Here is a 21,654-nt window from a genome sequence, read left to right as displayed (position 1 = left end):
ACAGCAATAGTTGTATTGCATGTACATGAATAGGAAGTGATTACATATGTAAATCGTTGTAGAACTTATTCATGCTATGTTTACATTTTACTAATTCGTACTTGTTCTATTTAAAAATCAATCTCCCATGCATATATTTTTTGTCAAATTTTTAGCTTTGAAACTTCTCCCATACTCGTTACTGTACGTTACCATTGTGTTTGGTTTAGGAAAAGAACACCGGGGATAGCTTTGCAGATTAAGACACAGTAGTGTTAATGTAATGCATTTATTTTTACTCCTAATAGCTGAGCCACTCAGCAAATTAAATGAGACATATTTGATCAAGAAACAGCGTCAAAATTTGCGTAGAAGATTGTGCGAACAAAAAAATAAAATCAATGGTTGACATGTTAAAAGAAGTATCGATTTCTATCGTATCATAACTAAGAAAAATAAAACCAAAAGAAAAATAACCCATAAAAAACAAAAGCCAATTCAAAACACAAACAGACTTTTTGTCATTCAAGCACATCCACAAGGACTGGAAAGCGTACTGTCTTTAAAAAATACCGTAGGCGTATTGCTAAAATTATTGCTATGAAATATTGAATACGAAAGAAATAAGACAAAATAAATGAGTATAGCCTCCGATTGTTGATTTTGACACACTATTTTGGTTTAAAAAAGATTAGGGCAGCAGATCAAAATACCGGTATCCATATAACTATATACTGTTGTACCACATTAATATATTGTGATTATAATTTGCTTAAAGTATGTCACAAAATTTCAATATTGTTAAAGTCAGCAAAGTATTTTTTTACTTCACCGCAGTGTCATCAGGTGTTTTGATGAAATCGTTGACTCAACTCTGCAGATTCAAAATTTATAAGTAGTCCTGCTCCAGATTTTATTTCATCGTTTTCTCTCTTATTTCGTTGCTACATATAATTGCATTTTTTTCATCTATATGTGTTTTTTTTGTTTCGTTATTAATTGTGTTTTTGTTTGTTCTATTGCAGCTATGAATACAAATGCATTAAAGGAGATTGACCTTGGGTAAGGGAAACAACTCTTGAAATCAGTTATATGTTTGTATCATATTCAATTTCACCAAAGTCTATCAAGCTTTCATTTGAAACAGACTGAAATCAATCCAAGTTACTTTGATGCTTACATGAGATAGATGTAAAATGATGAATACAAACGTTGTAATGATTTTTAAGAGGTATGTCCCTTAGCCTAAGTGTACCTCCTAAAAGGTAGATTACTTTGCATAATTGTTACTTTATAGTATTTTTAATGAATTTTGTTTCAACATTATGCAATGAACCCTGTCGTGCTATTTGTCTGGCAAATAATTACAATGCTCAACTATATTTATTTCGAGAAAGTACTGCTATGCCTTGAGAAAATACTTACTGACCATGCCCAGAAAATAGAAATAAAATGTATTTTGTACTATTCATAATTCATAATTAATCGTCATGACTAGTAAATAATCTTTGGCGACTAGGTTATTAATTTACCTCAACTGGTAATCCGTCTATTATAACGAACAATGTTTCACCTATGAACAACTGTTGTACCTAGTGTAGCACATTAAGTCACTTTTAGTTATACTGCGTATTTTCATACCTTCGGCATTATTTGTCGAGTCAAGGAGAGTTCAACAATTTATGATATCAATTGAACATATTTTCCAAAAAGACTTCATGCTGAATCTCATTAATTTCTTTTAAATATTTGTTCTTCAAATAGTAAAATTCGATGTTACATTATTTAAAGGCGAATCAATTTATTTCTAATTCTCTAAAGCTATAGGAGTCGTTTGTGAAGTGGAATGAATGAGGTATTACGTTAATATCACAATAGTGCGGGAGGATTATGGAATTACCAACAAGAAATACGACAATGCAAATCTTATATAGGTAATGCGATTTTCAGTATAATCTACACTTTTTCACGAGCGTGTAAACAAAAATCGATATCCAAAAACAAATATCAATATGTACAAGAAATGCAATTTACTTAAATTAAAACAAGTGAAAATACCAAGCCATTTTTAATTAGAAATTGGAAATTTTGAAGTGATGTATGGTGCAAATTTGAATTTCACAGCAGTAGAAAGATATACACGGTTTAAGATCTTTATAACAACATCATCATTATTCCATCGTTGTCTTAAATTATTTAATTAAATATTTTCATTAATGTTGTTAGCATTATCATATCATATACAAACCGTTCCCTTGTGTTATTCGGATAGTAAGTTATCATTCACAAAATGGGTTTTTAATTAAAATTATAATTTAGAGTCATTGAAAGTTCAACGCAGCAGGTGGATGATTGCCTATACCATGATACCATTGCATGTTAAATGCGATCGTATTTCAAAATTACATTTTGATGAAAGAACAAGAATAAACAAGAGAATCAAGAAAACACTCCAGGGACAAAACAAAAAAAACAGTGAAAACAGGAACACACAACAAAGAGCATAACATAACCAAAATAATACGTGCAGGAAAACAAAAACAAAAAGTAGGTGAAACATGATATGAAACATAGTGTAATTTGACTATTTGCACCATCAGAATCAAGGGAAACAAGCACGATTTTCCATATCATGATGGACATTGAAATACACTGAAAATGAACATTTCAAAGGTAGATAATCTGTAAAAAAACCTTATTTTTCAAAGATTCTTTTGAAAAATTTCCGAGCAAATCCAACGATACAGGGATCAAATGATGGTCTTTTCAATTAGAGAAAGCAACCTTGAGTGATATTTTATTGAAAGATCGGTGGGGTTTTGACATGCATGCTTTTGATTTTTCCTATTTTGCCTAATTCTTACAAACATTTATACTTCAAAGATTTTGAAATCCTTTAAAAACTGTGTTGTTCTTAAATTGACCAACGAACATCCTTAAGTCCAGTAACATTTTATTGTCAGATTGGTTCTTTTTTTTAAATTGACGAAATGTGCAAAACATATTTCATATCAGAAATATTATTTCTAAATGATGATAATAAAATAGAATAACAAGAACACATTTAAATAAAAACTAGAATGGTGGATTGAAAATTGCTATTGGTTTTAACACCGGGATAATAATTTGACCGTGAACAAAATGTTTTAAACGATTATTACATATTGCAAAATTTGAACGTTCTCCATGAATGAACTACCAATAATAAATGAAAGGTAACAGAATCAGAACTAAATGAACCAAGGGGAGATCATTTGCACATTATTATGATTATTATATGTTTAATCGTCAAATGTACATATCTACTACATACAAAACTTAATTATAAGCTTGGAATCTCATTTGCAACATTTGTGCTTGGATCACCAAATATTATGACCACTTAGAATATACATCTACATCTTGAAAAATGTTAACGTCCCAACTTCACACTAAGTATTCACACGACATACTCACTTTATGAACATGATTAACGTTAAAGATTCGCATGACAGTTACTACATTCGGAATGCACACATATTTAATAATATATTTATTGTAACAAGATCAATTTATACTTCAATCAACACTATTGTAAGTTCAAATGATTAAAACGTTCTTACCTTGTTACCTTGTTGACCTCCCCAAACTTACTTTAAACCTTTTCCTACAAACAACTCATAATTGACTCACTCGTATTACTAATACGTTTGTGTTAAACTATTCTAACTATATTAATACTGAAGTTGAGCTTGATTCAGTAATAAATGATAATGCATATATCATTTCGACAATTATGAGGCTCCTATTTCAGTGTTTATTTCAGGCTCTGTAAAAATCAGGCAGTGGATAAGACATGATATGAAAAACCCACCTTTTTGTAACATCAGAATCAACGAAAAAGACAAGAATTTCCAAATCATTTGTGGTAGAATTCAGTTATATTTTTTTATAATTTAAGTTTAAATTGGAAAGCACTGACAGTGAATATTTCAAGGCAGATAACTATGCAAAATACATCATTTTAAACAGTTCGTAGAATTCTGAACACATCCAGTGATGCAGAGAGCAACTAGTAGTCTTTGCAGAAAGAGGAATGGTCCTTGAGCGAAATAATATGGTCATATCGGTGGGTTTTTTATATTGATGTTTCTGAATTTTCCCATTTTGCCTGATTCTTGCAAAAAATTATACTTAAACAGCAATGCATATACGGATATAATATTCAATGGTAAGGATGATTCATGGTACAGATTAAGTAGCGGTCTTTGTAAGAATCATGCAAAATCTGATGTGATACATCCCAAAAAAGGCATTTGAAATCTACAGTGCATTCTACATAATTTGCATCTCCTAAGAAAAACTGAATGCTACTTTCTGTTTACTATTCAAACAAAATATCAAAACTAAAAATATGTAGGCTTTTTACCTATGAATCACATTTTGCATGTTTCGTAGTTGGGGTGCTACCTAACTATCTGAGCGACCGGTATTTATTTCTAGATTGATTTAATATCTATCAATCAATGTACATAAACCGTTATTCCAACAGCGAAACTTGTGAGGAATAGTATATTTTAACATCCAATCAGACCTTAAACTTCCAAATGCAAATTTCTATCGACTTATGGCGTGGTTTGAAAACAGTTGTTTAAAACCTTTCACAACTTTTTTTTTAGGACTTCTTATTTGTTTTTTTTATTTTTTTATGTACCAACATTATCCTATCACCAAAATATACGTATGTTTCTCATAAAATGGTTCAAATCTTTAGAGTTGCTTTTTTGCTGGTTAAGACAAATAAAGCCTTTCCTCCTTTGGTTTCAAAATAACAGCTGTGTACGGCAAAAAAAAAATCATTGAAGCGTTCGAGTATATCTATACAACAATAATATTTATACTTCGTAAGTCTTGTGCGATAGACTACTTAGTGTGTTTCGGGGTAGAATAAGAAATACAAGGTATTGTATGCAACATATATTCGCGTGTTCAAATCTGGTATGTGTAATTTGGAACTTAAAACAAAGTCTACTAATAGATTGTCTTGTATTTAAAATTTAAGGACGATGGACGAAAACAAACTTTTGTATTTACAAAGAAAAATTATGAACTATACAAATTATAATAATAAAAATAACAGAGATACTTATTTTATTATTAAAACATTTATTGTAAAAATCTAAAGTTTTGCAGACTTAATTGCATGCGTTTCTTCTTAAGTTCTGTTGTACCGAAGCCAGTTAAATTTATTTGAACACGTACACTCTTTAGACCACGATTCAAATATAAGTACTTATCAAATCAATTAGTATTGTTTTATTCAACATAAATATAACTACTGCCTTCATACATAGGAATAGCCTTTTTTTAAGGTTAAAACATTGTAGACATTGTCTGCATCATTATAGATTTAACCGATATTTACAGTACGAATAATCCAAATCTTTTGGTATTAGTTCAGGGTGCGTCATATAATTACATGTAAACAAAATTTTTTTTTTTTTTCGGAAGGTACTTTTAATACCATTGTGACTTAAAAACCCCTCTTTCACCTCTTATTAATGAATGAGGTGTGTACATTTTTTTTTAAATTGCCTTTTCACCTTTATTGTGTGACCTTTAATAACAAAGTAAGCCTAAAATTGAATAAATCTTAAGGTCTTCATTATCCTTTCTGAAAATCCAATTCATTTGCTTTAATCGCCCCTTTTGAAATATGGGTATTTACTTGATTAAAATGTTACTCTATTTGTCCTTTAATCAACCCAATAAAGACTTACAGAAAAATTGAACGATTTTAAGCGTAGACAAAATAACATAGACTATTTCTCATTTTGCCTTAATTTCCGTTTGATTTAAGTAAGTAGCTGTCTTTGTAAGAATCATGCAAAATCTGAAAAATGTGATACACCCCAAAAAATGCTACATATTTTTATTTTTGTAATTAAGTTGTTTTATGGGTCTATACTATGAAATGTGTAATTATTCATTAAAATCTGCCTGCTCTTAGGAGATAATCAACACTGAAAATCCTATAGATCCTATTGTATTTGAGTGTCATTTACAGAGTTATCTCCCTCATGTTCGAATTCTACAGTGCATTCTATATAATTTTATCTCCTATGAGCACGGGCTATATAAACATTTCTGTTTACTATAGCATTTTAACAAGATATCAAAAATAAAAATATGTAGGCTTTCCAACCAGGCATCACATTTTGCAGGATTCTTAAGCAGAGTGATACTTAAATCTAATCAGAACCCAAACCGCACAATATCGTCAAAAAAAGTAATAGTGTTGTATTATCAATGATTTGTTATTTGTGGCCTTCATAGATAAAGACAACACTGTACTGATTTCTGACAATTGTTTCCGGTTGCAATCAACATCTTGGTTTTTTTTTAATTATGTATGGCCATGGCCAAATTTGTAACAATGTGAATATGATACTTTCGTCATTTAATCGGAACTGCAAATATTTGTACATTTCGATGTGAAATTAGTAACTAAATATATATATATATATGGTACAGATGTGAAATTTGGTATATAACTGATGAAAATGAAATTACAAAAATGTTATCAATTCAACTGAAATTACCATTAAAAATGACGGTTACACTTATATGTACAAAAGAGTAGTTAACAACGAAACAAAAGAAAATGAGCAACTCCACTAAAAACTGGGAGCATATGCCAAGTGAACCGGAAGGGTAAGAAAAGTAACTGTTGAATACACTAACTGTGCGATTAAAAGATTTGTCAAGGCATAAACGTCAGTTATTTGCTCATTTTGAGGCAGGAAAAAATATCGAAACTAAAATTGAAAGCTTCGATTTATGCAAATAGTTTCATACTGTATATGTTTATTTAAAAAAAAATCAGTACTACTATGACTTTCTTCAAGCTCTCTTTAAACCACAGCCATGGTAAAAAAAAACATGGGAACTCCTTCTTAATCATTGCTTCTTACAGATTAAATCAAACAACATATTCTGTCTGAAAAAAGACATGATTTAATTTATTTTATACCGAGTTAATATATTTATGAATATTACATCTACAATGTAATAATCGACTTAAAAATCGACTTTTTTTCAACGAAGACGTTATTATCTAAATATTGTTCACGATGTTTGAAAATGTAATGCTGGCGAAATTTAATAAAAAAAATTAAAAGAATCCTAAGAAATTTATTTCTAACTGATTAAAGTCAAAATTTATATTTGTCCCTTCGTCAAAATCTCATTGAGTTTAGTATAATTTATATTGCGAACAGCGGGCCGATCAATTTTAATGGAGTAAAAAGCACGATGTTAGTTTATGGAAAATAAACTCTCTTGTCAAAATGGGACATAAACTATCAAATTAAATTATTTTTTTATATACTCCTCCAACACGAACAACGCAAATAAACACAAAATAAAGAAAAAAGAAATTTTTTGACTTTAATGACATAATTCATAGGCAGAATACGCATGTATTTATAAGATATTAAACTTTTTATTTTAAATACGGGTTCGCTAGCTTGAGTAAATAAAAGAAGTTCGTTTTATCGTCAACTTACTGCTCATCAAAGGCATTTCAAAATGTATGGGCAGTATTCAAATAGACCACCATTTGCGATATGGACTTAAATGATATTTGACTACTTTGTCCGACATCGTTATATTTTACATTTACTGAGTAGATCTATGTAACGTGTCACATGCTATTTTGTACACAAAGCTTGCTCGGCTTTTTCTTTTGATAACTGCTCGTTTGTGTCTAAGTCACTGCGGCGCTAAACGTTTTTACTTTTTGAATTTTTGCATAAATTGTAAATGTTATATTACTGTAATGATATATATCATTTTTAAAAACTATTTTATGCAAATTGTGAAATTACGGCTGTATTGATGATGTAACTTTAAAGACCATGTTTCATCTCTATCCTATTCAAATAGACACCGATGTATTTGATTCTTCGGTGTATAATTCTATATTTATAACCTTTACTAAGGTTTCTTGATGTTGGATAATTAGATTGTCTTTAATTTCATCTGATTCATTAAATAACTCTTCCACCAGAATGGCGACCTGATTTTAAGTTTATTTCTGTCATAAAAATATCCTCATCAAAATAATCACTTAACTCATATAGAGTACATATGTAGACAATAGTAAAACTGTAAAATTTGAAAAAGGCTAAATTAAATAATTGGAAAAGTTAACGGGATGTTTGTGCCGATAATGATTGATTTATTTCGAAATCGGTACAATTTCAGGCACAAAATATTACGTCAAAGAGACAAAAACCCACCAGGATGAAGAAATGTCAGCTAACACACACCAATGCCTCTTAAATGAACGAGAGGAAGCCCTCGAAGCATATTTTAAATGTTCAGTATGTTAAATGTGGTTCTGCAATTCTACGTTTACAAGGTAAGTGGGAAATTTATCCAATTCAAGAGCCGTGGTATATCTTCCAACGCAATTCATGTTTACGCAAATAACGTCTGGTGAATGATGATTTGTCTTCAGTTTGTTTGTATTACAAATAATAATGGATACTAGTGATTTGTCAATTAAAAACAAAGACTGGTGAGAGTAAGATCGAAAACTTCATTTGTAATTTAGTGAAAGAGTAATCAAGGGAACCAAGGTTATAGCGGTAATCAAAAGAATGTAATCCAGGGACAAAGACCAGACATGGAAAACAGATACACACAACAAAGAACACAAAGTAACTAAAATCATACATATAAAGTAACAAAAGTAAATGAGCAACTGGGACTCCACCAAAAACTTGGAGCATGGACCAAGCGTGAAAACGTTACAGGTACAGCCGATGAATAGAAGGAGAATACAAACCAAACATAAGTATAGGAAATATATATAACCCAATAAAAAATTATAGACAAGTAACATGAGAGAATAAAGCAAATACAATGTGTGTGTGTGTGTGTGTGTGTGTGTGTGTGTGTGTGTGTGTAACAGTGAGGAACACGTGCAAAAAAGATACAATAACTTTTTAAGTGTCATATTCTTTATTAAGTTAAATATTTTTCTCAGATTTTGAACTGACACTATTGTCTAAGTTTATGATAAGCCAGACATCCACACAATTATCATTGTCGGAAAACAACAGAAATATTACGATCTACAAAAAGTGTGATTCCTTCAACTTCTAATTTCAGACAACAAATGAGATTCAATTGGGTTTGCATATTTTACGACAAAAGGCAGATTGAAGACAACGCTATTTTGCTGAAGCATGTAAATTTTGTGTATAAGAAATTTAAAACATTTTTAGTCAATGAATGATTAAACAAAACGTGCACATGCTTATTTCAATACAGGGACGGACAGTTTCGAGCTTTACACAGTATTATAGGCGAGTACCTAAACAGGGATTTGGAGGTTTTTTATGCACCTAACTAAAGCATAGCTAAGAGAAGTATGTCATCATAAAATATTCAACGTAGAATTAATCTTAAATTATGAATGAGTAAGTAGTAAATTTTAACAAGAAAATGAGGAGTTTACTGACGAATACGACGAACTTTAATTTGTATAATTGTGTTTCATGATCACAATTTTGTGTTCTAAGTACCAAAAAGTTAATTTTTATTTAAGTGTTAAGTAAGTCTGTTGTTTTGTAATTTATGTATGCTTGTTCAATGTCGTTAACAGGTGAAATTGCTATAATGACGATAATAGATTTAGCACATTTATTTAAATATGTATTGGTAATGAGTCATTTAAATCTACTACCATACATAATTCGTATATGAAAAGCCCATTCAAATGGCGTATTTATCATTTTGAATATTCTACTGACATCTTCAAACGACATCTAGTAATTTAAAACGAAATATTACTAAGGAGCAACCTAATCTTGGATTTTTTTTTTTGGATTTTTTTTTTTTTTTTTTGGAAAAAATATGAATGAAAATTTTCCGGTCAATTATATTTACCGTGAATATTTGATGTTCAAAATTGCCTTACGAAGCATGTTAAAGTGTTCAGTTCCGTCGCCTTAGCGTTAAATTACAAGATTTGACCATCCCCATAAAGATAGTAATCACTCTTTAACAATTTCTTTGAAGTACGGTCTGTACATACCGGGTCAATACATCGATGGGACGAATCTCAAGACTGAAGATTTGGAAAGTACTTACATATCTAAATCCCATTAAATCTTGATTACTGTCACAGACAACAACGAAGTCGTAAACTAGGCGCTAAAATGGACATCGTAATCTGGCTGAATTGTGGTTTATGTGAATTTTACTGGGAACTAATAGACCAATAAATTATATAAAAGGATATATTAAATACCAATAGTGCGAACACAATTGCGATATCAACTCAGATGAGCACACAAATAGGATCTATAAATCCTGATGGTGATATCAAATCGCTCGGAAGGGAAATGAAAACGAAATATATTCTGTTAGTCACTAAATACCTTTGAAAGCATCTTTTTCCTACGCATCTTTTGTCATAGATTGACAGCATTAACGTATTTTTTTCTTAATAAGTGATGTTTGCTCTGGAATCGTTCACGGCAGGTCCAGCAATCAAATTCAAATTGTGAATACCTATCACATTTACCTACGAAATAAGAACCGTAGAATAGAAGGTTTCAATATTACAAATACTAACTGTAGTAAATTGTTATTACTATACAGATTCCAGTCTTTACATGTCCACTTTCGTTTCCCTGATTCCCCGTATAGTATCTTCTCCCTCCAGTAGAGTAAATGTTACATACATTACCTATGACAAATTCAGTTTCGTAAACAACAAATTCTAGTAGTATTTTCTATCAATGTTTGCAGTCATTTAAAGAAAATCACATTTTGAATGAAATCTCTATATCAGAAATCCTAAATACATATACCTCCTATGACATTGATTGAGCGGTTTTACGAATGCACGTACATGTTAGTAACGTTCACAGTTCCTTAAATAAACATAATCAAGGGTCAAACGTATGTTCTACTTATATTTATGTACTTTTTTAATTTGAAGCTGGTATACCATTGACAAAGAATAAATCAGCGCTTTTGGAAAAGAATTTACACTTCAACCAAAGTTATTCAAAATATTTACAATAACAAGCTAAAGTAATGTTCGATATATGGCTGGCGTTGACGCTTAATTGCAACTTTGCTACATTGAGTGATAAACCCCAATCATTTGCAATTTAGTATAGTTCACCGTAAACAACTTCGCAGATTTAAAATGAGTAGAGTTCATGCCTTATGATTCATTTCACATCCTGTTTAGCGGAGTCTATAATAATCCAGCGGTGTATTATGTAGTTATATATTTAATACATCAATGAAACAACCGAAAAGTCGACCAGTCATTTGTCAAATCTTATACAAATTTTGCCTGTTTCATAGACAGACAAGTAGTTAATATTTTGTGATGTTTCGAACTAATACGGAAAAGGTCGAACTTGGATTCAGCGCACAAAACCATCATTTGAAAGTTGATAGTTTAAAGCTTGCCTCTGTCAATAAACTGAAACTCCGACTGCTAATTTATAGTTAACTCGAATTGGAAATTAACCCTAAATAGACACATTAACAGCCTTTGAGAGGTATGAGAAGATTTGTGTTAATCAAGTATATATTAAGACAAGAGTTCATTGCTAGGCTACAGCTTAGAAGAGACAAATTGATATTACATATTTAATTCTGACAAACATAACCAGGTAGAAGGGTATTGAAGGATGTTTCTAGAAAAGCAGCGGACGCTTACCCTAACGGTGCACCTGGTCCATGCTCCCAGTTTTTAGTGGAGTCCGAGTTGTTCATTTGCTTTTGTTACTTTGTATGTATGATTTTTGTTACTTTATGTTCTTTGTTGTGTTTGTCTGTTTTCTATATCTGGTCTTTGTCCATGCTCCCAGTTTTTGGTGGAGTCCGAGTTGCTCGTTTGCTTTGTTGCTTTGTATATATTATTTTAGCTACTTTATGTTCTTTGTTGTGTATCTCTGTTTTCCATGTCTGGTCTTTGTCCCTGGATTTCATTCTTTTTATTACGGCTATAACCTTTGTTCCCTTGATTACTCAAACACAAACAACTCTTTGGAAGCGTTTTGTCTTTTCTCCTACTGCAGTTGTACTTCATATTTACGTATTTGGAATTTAAGACCGATGTACGGTTGTTGCAATTGTTGAGTGTTAGGCACAAGGAATTGCGTATAAAGTCAGGTGACACAGCATAGCGGATATTTTGTTTAGGATGCCGACTTTTTTAATTTTACTCTATGAAATGTAATAATTAATGTTTGCATTCTTTTTTTTTTAAGAATTACTTGAATGCAAATTATTTAAAAAAAAATATATATTTACTAAAAATTGTTGAGCTTTTATTTCTTTGATACCCGAAACCTCGGAAATATTGCCAAAATTATAATCTCGAAATAGTTTCCCGCTATACGGTGCATGGCGGTAAATGCATGCCCATAACCCCATTGTATTCATAGTTCATTACTTGAAAATATATAAGCTCCAAACAGCTTCTAACGCTCGTGGAATTCAGTCAAGACGCTGCAGCTAGCCCTCTCAGAAAATGAAAGAATCTTGTAAAGTCGGTAAAAGTTTGTATTTTTTACGCTACATATGATTTTAAGTCGCTGTCTTTGTAAGAATCATGCAAAATCTGAAAAATGTAATACATCCTTTTTATTTTTGTAATTAAGTTGTTTTATCGGTCTGTATTGTGAAATGTTTAAGTATTCATTCATATCTGCCTGCTATTAGGAGATAATCAACATTGAAAATCCAAAAGATTCTACTGTATTTGATTGTCATTTACAGAGTTATCTCCCTTAAATTTGAAATATACAGTGCATTTTATATAATGTTTATCTCCTATAAATATGGAATGTATGACAAACCACATGTTACTCTCTGTTTACTATGAAATTTTAAACAAAATATCAAGAATACAAATATGTAGGCTTTCCAACCATGAATCACATTTTGCATGATTCTTAGGTGGAGTCCTACTTAATTATGCAGGGGAATTTCGAAAGGGCTATCTGTAGCGGTTACATATAGTAAGCCCGGAACAGGGAAATATACAATTAAACTGTATATGCTGTATAAACTTTAAAAGTAATTTTGTACTTTTTGTACCCATTTCAGAGGCTTCTGTGGGTTTGACAAACCAGGAAAGTTGCTTCCAAACGAAAAGAGAATTTTCCATTCATTTGAATAATGGAGTGCATTAATCCACGAATTTAAGAATATATGAACTGACATTTTTCCCTAAACCAAGAAAATTAGTACTTTCATAGTATGCACACCAAAGACGTAAAAACGGGGCTCAATGGTCACAAATTAAAGCCACGTCCAAACTCACAAAAAATAATTCCAAAAGATGTCTGGTTTAGGCAAATTAATATTTAATCAGGATGTTTTATTTAGATGTTTATTGGAAACACGTTGATACAAATAAATGCACAATTTCATCGCTAGGTTAAGCATAAAAATGACTGTTTAGTCGTCGAACAATGTTATTTTTTTTGTTTATGCTGAAAAGTATTCGAGAGAGAAAAACGTAAGTGTAAACAAGGTCAAGTTAATATGTTATAATAACTGGCTAAATAAGCGAGTGTCATGAGCATTAACATTCTTGAATATCTCAGTTCATCCTTACTAGCAGCTTTAGATATTCATGTTTTTTAATTTAATGAGTCTTAAGGTAGTAGACCTGGGGTAAGTGGGGTAATCCAAATTGAAAGGAGTTTATTCACTAGAGCGTTTGAATGACTCTTGATATGAAAACTTCAAAGTGATACTAATGTTTAAGGAAAATAACTCCAAAAAAAAGGATACAACTTCTAGAACCATGATGCTAACCGTAGTAACTCTGCTCTTTTGCAGTATTGATTAAATGTTTCAAATAGGTATATTGAAAAATTTATTTTTCTAAGTTGGGAAAACGTTTGAAATGATTCCTTCTACTGCAAACCAAGATTGCCAGTTTTATATCTCCTTAACTTTTTAGAGTTAATAAATCTATTTTTCTATCATTCCTTATAAGACTTCAAGCTTCAATTTTCATTGTTGTTGCTTTTTTTCAGCATATGACTCTATCCAGCACTGAACTATGTTTAGCATATAAGTTTGTCCCTTCGTGCAGAAATATGAAAATTGCTGTTCCCGGCAATGCTCTTTCATCAATATAAATCATTATAATTTGATACTTAGTAACTTTATTCAATATCAACAACATTTTAGTTATCATGATTAATTTTGTTTTAAATATTTCAATGCCTTACCCTGCAATCATTAAAACATAAAACAAAACTACACGGTGACTTTTCTGAAATTTTGTTGATTGATTTGCATTATGAATAGTCCATATAATATCAGTTTTGTACGAAATTGTCTTATGAATTTTTTTGCAAAATAGAGGTTTTTATGTACGCTTATAGCTGAAAATTATCCCCTTCTTTTTGTTATGTTTTGTAAATTAAAATCCCAGTATCTCTTCTACAAAATAGATTGAATAAAATTTCATTTTAAATCTGATATATTATTCCTTTTAAAGTCAATTTGACCACATATTCAGTTATTCATTTGAATATATTGTCAAAATGACCCTGAAATACTAGGTATGGTTCAGTTTGGCCAATGATTCAGATTCCTAAACATAGTAATATTTTATTCTTCAAAATCTGCACGTTGAGATTTCTTAAAAGTTTGACAAATGATGCGCCACAGTAAGTGTAATATTATGTACAAATTTAATACGAATGAACACAAAACGAAAGCAACCTAAAGAAAGGCACATTAGGCTTTTGAACAGCCGAATAAGATGCATTTGTACTTCCAACTTTTCCCAAACTTTTTTTTTTAAAACATTGCATTCATTAAAGAAAAGAACGGAAAGAATTGAAGACGAGTATATAGTTTCAATGACAATAAAAAACAGTTAACTCGTTTCATTTCATAATCTTGCCTCAGAACTTCCTTTCCACGTGTGTCTCTACTAACTAAATCGTCACCGGTTTCGCTGATAAATATCGCTTCAAAAATTGTTTAAACTGCACACTCGCGTTACAATTCAGCTCACTTGATCGAAACCCTTATGACCACTTGCATCCCTCGTCGTGATGTCCTGATAGAACATAACAGTAACCGTCATTTTGCACGACATGTTTTACGCGTATGGAATCGTTTTCGGCCTACTTACACAATTTGTTTGTGTGTTTACAGTCCTTTCGAGCACAGATCTGTATTTCAATATCCCTCTTAAACCAATCATGAAAAGAACAGTAACCATAGCAAAGTGAAAATTCTATTCAACATTTATAACTGTATTGCCACATTGAATCAGCCGATTGAAAAACAAAAATCAGTCTATTTATATGTTCTGTAACTACATCTGCATACAAAATTAAATATGCCACCCCTTGTCTGATTTGTATATAGATCACATGTGTATTTTTTTTCGAACCATCTTATATTCTCTTTACGTCTGTATCCGTCGTTGTTGGTCGCAACCTTGCGTATTAGGTATTACTGTATTTAAAAAAAGCCTCAAGAATAATAGTAACTATTGTAAATTATAACAATGATAAGGTGCATTGATAAGGTGCATGGCAATACGATTATCAATCCGCCGATTTTTGAATTTGAAATTTATTTTGAAAATAACAACAAATAGTGGAGAAAACCTATATAATAGATAGGAAAATCGATTTGTTATCGTGAATAAGCAAAATATTATCACTCGTGCCAAGAACGCAGTAAGATTTAACTCGCGCGAACACTCGTTAAATCTATGTGTTCTTCGGCTCTCTCGATCATGTTTTGCTTATCCACATTTTTCAATTAATTATCCTATTATTATTCATTTAATAGCATACAACAAATGATTACTTGTTATTACATCTGTTTTAAACATGTTACTAGAAATACGTCTTTATAAAGGCAATCAATTTTGATTATTGACGTAAAGTTGTCGTAAAATAGCATACGACATACAGGGCTTATTCTGTATGTTCTGACAAATAATGAATTTATTCGTAAATGTAGTATCTTAATTGAAGTCTAAAATCCGCATGAACTATAACATTTGGCAAAGCAATAATGGCTAGATACGTATGGCAATTTTGTCGTACATAAATAAAGATACTTTTTTATCAACTGAGCTTTGAGTAATCAATGGAATCAAGATTCACCGGTGCACCTGGTCCATGCTCCCAGTTTTTAGTGGACTCCAAGTTGCTCAATTGCTTTTGTTATTTTTCATGTACTATTTTAGTTACTTTATGTTCTTTGTTGTGTTAGTCTGATTTCGTTTTTCTGGTCTTTGTCCCTGGATTACATTTTTTTGATTTCCGCAAGAATCTTGGTTCCCTCGATTATCCTAAACAAGACAATAAAGGGAAATTCGATGTCAGATAGCTCCGGGTACTCTGCGAGAATATGTATTGTGAAAATATTATGCTCGTGAAATCTTGTTTCACATAAATAATTACCATACTAAAATAGTTCGTAAATATGACTGCGGATGCATATAACAGTGTATAACTACACTTGTAAATGTAGTTATTCTGAGTCATTCATTTCAAAATCATCACGTTTATCGAAAATAACATAATAATAAAAATTAAACATGAATATATGCATTTTTATAAATGAATAAAGAAATAGAATCGTCTACAGTGCATAACATCTAAAGTTACGGTACTTGTATAAAAGTTAACTTCTCATTCTATTGTATATGGGGCTATAAATAGGGATCGATGATTTTGAAAAGTAAGAATGGGTCCATTATTTTTTTCTAGTATTATTGTATATTAAAAATATATAAAATATACTAACGATTAGCAATTAAAATATTAAAGGCTTTAAAGCTATAAGATAAAATTTTATGATGCAAAGAAATACAATAGGTATTCTACAAGTGATGACAATACATATATATGGGGAATGGGCAATTAGAGGTTGCTATATGGTGTAAACGGGAAGTTTGTACCATGTAAGACCAAGAACATTACAAAATTGTCAATTGATTTAAAATAAAGGTGCCGATTGTATGTCAATTCACTCTTCTCCGTTTTTATGGCTATACCTCGGCAAAGATTTAATCAATACCATCATCTGAAAAATAAAATAATTTGTTATTTATTTTCCGTTTTTTTGGACGCAGTCGGTATAGTTTTGCTTTTTTTCTGACTTTAAGAACGCTACTCTGTGGAAACGAAAGTTATCATATCGCAATTATATTTCCCGGTTGGCCAATAAATAAGTACATACATTGTAGTAGCGTTCGAAAATTCAAATTGCGCGCTTGAATGAAATATATAAACTTATAATTGTTATAATTGAACAGAACACAACTTTACTGCGTTGGCTATTTTTTACGGTAGTACTTATAAATAAAGTTACCATATCAATGTGAAGGGTATGTTATTAACAAGATTAATTACTGACTTCAAGCAAAGACTGCAAAAAATCATTTGCAACATCAAAGGATGTTTGAAGCGCCTTAATTAGGTAGCTCTCCAGCTAAGAATCATGCAAAAAAGTAAAGAATGGTCAGAAAGCCTACGTTTTTATTTTTTATGTTTTGTTTTAAAATGTTATAGTTAGCAACAATTAACATGTGCATGTGGCTTTACATAAAACCATTGTTCATAAGAGATAAAAATTATGTAGAAAGCACTGTAGAATTCAACAATTAAGGAAGAAACCCATATATATGACACTAAATTACAATAGAAACCATTGGGTTTTCAATGCGAATTAACTCCTCCTAAGGGCAGACAGATTTGCATGAATAACTATACATGTCATCATTAAGATCCATAAAGCACCATAATGACAAAAATAATAACGTATTTTTTTTTTTTGGGGGGGGGGAGGGGGTATATCACATTAAAAAAAATTGCCGAATTCTTACTGATATTTATTTTTTTCTTTCTGTCATCTTAGAAAATCATATAGACGTACGTACAAAAATTATTACTAATTAATTGATAATGTTTTTAATAATGTAAAAATGCAATTTTCAAATAAATTAAAAGAATATTTGATGAAAATATTTATATATTTAATCAACAAACATTAATTTTGAAAAAAATCAATATTTGGTATTATCATCCTTAACTATGTAAATTACAATTGAATAACAACAATATAAAAGCAGTGAAGAGAGGATTGTAATCACTGATAAATAAAGACTGAAAGAGTACGTGGTTAAGACATCATTTCACATTTTTTGGTATGAACTATACTTTTCGGTCTTTGTGTGTGTGTGTGTTTTTTTTTCTTTTTTTTTTCGTTGTGGATGTTAAACCAGTAGCTATTGCCATTTAATTTAGTGGGAGTCATTACACTTACCCCTTTTGTTTGTATGAGCATCGCTACAGCAATCAACTGTTTGTGTACAAAATTTATCGCAATAGCATCTACATCCTTTGTCGTCGAGAACAAAGCAGTAGTTTGATCCTGGGCACTTAGCGTTACCTTCTTCATCAAAACATTTTCCGTCGGAATCTAAAAACAATTAGGACTGGAACGTACATGAATATCATTTTTTTTTCAATGGCAGCCACTGAAACAGAGAAGCTTACGAACCAAAAGTTAATGCATTTTCTTTTATTACCAGATATGATTGAAATGTAATAATTACTTGGTTTGTCGTTTGTTTTAAATTGTTCGGTAAATTTAACGCAAATTAATACATCTCAACAGTGAAATATTTTGCCGGCGATATCAAACAGAAGCATGTATGGACAAATTTGAGAATTGTTGGTGAACTGAAGTTAAAAATTTCGTTTCCAGTCTCTCTCCATTTTTTTTCTTTCTTTCTTTTTTTTAATTTAGGACACATCTATTTATTGGTTTACATTGTCATATATTTTAGGCTTACAAATTAAAGTAGGTTTGTTTATGCCCTCAGTCTTTTGCAATTGCAGAAACCTACTAAAACGTCGGCTACCGATTATACAGTCTTTAACACCAATCGAACAAGTAACGCACAAACGCTATCGATTACTTGGATTTTGGAAACGTTTCGGCTTTGTTTGCATCCTCTTAAAACCACGTATATAGTTACATTTATTCTTTAATAAATCATTTAGTGATCTTTAATTATATACCAAATTATCGATAGCGAAAACAACTTACGTTCGCAAAAAGTTCTTTTATGAAACCTAGAACCTATAAACAAACAAAAAGATAATGCAAAGTAGTGTTCTTTAAAGCATGCGTAAATATAGTATTTAAAGAAAGACAGAACAACATAAGTTTGCAAAAGAAACAAAAATCAAACGGACCTCAATCTAGGATTACCAGATGACCTTTATGTAAAATGTAGATTCATTTTTAATAAAGGATTTAACAATGTTTTTATTTCAGAATGTATCCAAATGTAAAATCGGACCATTCACTCACAAAACAAATAAAAGTCCGAAGGATATTTATGTCAGGTTTGTGAATGAATGGTCCGAATTGAAGTTGCGAATGGCGGCATTTCAATATTCAAAGTATTTTTAGGGGCTGCTGATAACTATATTCTTTTAGAATTATTGTTTTGCTTATGTTTAGCTTCTGTTAAAACATCAAGCAAACGGTTTAGATTGAAAGTTTTAGAGATTACTGTTCGAGTAACGGAAAGTTATGGACGAGCAAACGGACGGACACACGGACGGCGGGGCTAATTGATAACTACATACTATAGTATCGATGCTATAAAAATTGAATTAGATTGTGAAACCCAATAAAAACAATTATTCATTATTTACTATAGTTACTATCACCTACCTCTCGGCGGGTGTTTCTACAAAAGCAGACAACGCTTACCCTACCGGTGCACCTGGTCCATGCTCCCAGTGTTTAGTGGAGTCCGAGTTGCTCGTTTGCTTTTGTTGCTTTGTATGTATGATTTTAGTTACTTTATTTTCTTTGTTGTGTATGTCTGTTTTCCAGGTCTGGTTTTCGTGCCTGGATTACATTCTTTTTTTGCTGCTGTAGCCTTGGTTCCCTTGATTACTCTTTCTATATTCATATTACCTTCTACGAGACAAACGGTTACCACTGTTAATGCAAAGAAAACTCCGAAAAGCATGATCCTAAAACAACACAAATATACGGATGTAAAACATTTAAAAACAGAACTGTGAACTTGTAAATAAAAAAAGCATTTGAATAGTTTGTGTCTTATTATGATGTTTTTCTCAGTCAGTGAATTATTCGAGACACTATAACCCAATTAAAATATTAAGTACCAGTCCATATAAAATTCAGACACTGCCAATGGTTAAGACTCATGGTGTAGGAAAACCCAACGAACAAATGATGCTTTTTCAGTCTATATATGCTATACTTTCACATAACGATAATCATTTCTGTATTCAGATCTGCGCTTTTTAGAAAATCATACATTTATCTACCCCTAAAATCAACGAAATGAAACCAAATCAAGAACGATTGCAAGTGCCAATTTCATGGACAATCTACATAATCGTGAAAGCGCAACTTCAACCAAATGAAAAACAAGGCTGGTTATGTGATAAGTAACTGTTCTTGAACAAAAATAAAACTGAATTCGATGGTTTTTGACATGCATGAATTCGTTTATCGTTATATAATTGAAATTTGACTCTTAATCGAAATAGCAATAATGATCAACAAGAGCAAAGATTCAAAAATTCAGAATCATCCTTTTTGTTGTCAACCATTCCTAATATAATACTTACCTTAGAGGTATATAGATATATACATAAATATAACCTAGCTTGCAACTCGTATTAATGTATTGAATGATTAAAAAAAATTGTTTGCTTTTATAAATTGTTAGGTTTAGATATTATCGTATTTTTTCAATTTTTATGTACTTTTCCCTAAATTATACTGGTTATAACTGTCCTGTAATTTAAAACCACTTATTTTAAGGTCTAATTATTTTTAATCGAAAGTAAAGTGCAAAATCGTGACGAATAACAAATGGAAAGAAAAACAAGGACATAATATGTTACAGGGTTAGTTTTTGTTTTGTTTTAATTTGTTTCTGTTTTTTGGGGTTTTTTTTTCTTTTATTATATTTTTTTTTGTTGTTGCTTTTTTTTTTATCTTTTCTTTTTCTTTTTTTTTTTTTTTTTTTTTTGCTTCTGATATAAATCAGAAGCGGTGGTTTAAAATTTCTCCAACAAAATACAACTCTATTATGCATCAATCCAAACAACACAAATATACGATTGTTGAACACTTAAAACACATGTGAACTATGGTAAAACAAAAAGAGAATTAAACTCATTTGTATCTTCTGTTTTTAACTAACTCACTAAATGGAATATATGAGAATCTGTCTAAACTGAAAAAAATGGGTTCGGCGTAGAATATATATATATATATATATATATATATATATATATGTATATGTATATGTAAAGGAGGTGAGGTAGACCTAGGTTAAGGGACATAACTCTTGAAGTCAGTGATATGTCTGTATCATATACAATTTTTCCAAAGTCTATCAAGCTATCATTTGAAACAGAATGGAATTAGTCACTTAGTTACTTAGATGTTTACATGAGATTGTTGTAAAATGCAGAATACAAACGTTCGGATGTTTTTGTAAGAGTTGTATCCGGACCCTTGATCTACCTCCTTAAAACTGATTGGTTAAGGGTGGCACCACTGTTCTTTCCTATTACGATTTTATTCAGA

The 21,654-nt window shown here is 30.8% G+C and overlaps 1 long non-coding RNA gene across 1 annotated transcript; it reads right to left on the bottom strand.

The window, feature by feature from the left end:
* Positions 1-16,588: 16,588 nt before the first annotated feature.
* On the bottom strand, positions 16,589-20,817 carry LOC148599807 (uncharacterized). Its single transcript, XR_015918154.1, has 5 exons — positions 20,685-20,817; positions 19,999-20,057; positions 19,114-19,146; positions 18,325-18,480; positions 16,589-17,082 (listed from the first exon to the last, which is right to left on the bottom strand). It is a non-coding gene; the product is annotated as an uncharacterized LOC148599807 (long non-coding RNA).
* Positions 20,818-21,654: the final 837 nt, after the last annotated feature.

Source organism: Perna viridis, chromosome 13 (assembly GCF_037379345.1).
Source record: "Perna viridis isolate PV_CMFRI_1.1 ecotype Kerala chromosome 13, ASM3737934v1, whole genome shotgun sequence".
Classification (NCBI taxonomy): Eukaryota; Metazoa; Mollusca; class Bivalvia; order Mytilida; family Mytilidae; genus Perna; species Perna viridis.
Note: the sequence above shows the minus strand (reverse complement) of the source record. Positions and strands in the feature narration are given on the sequence as shown.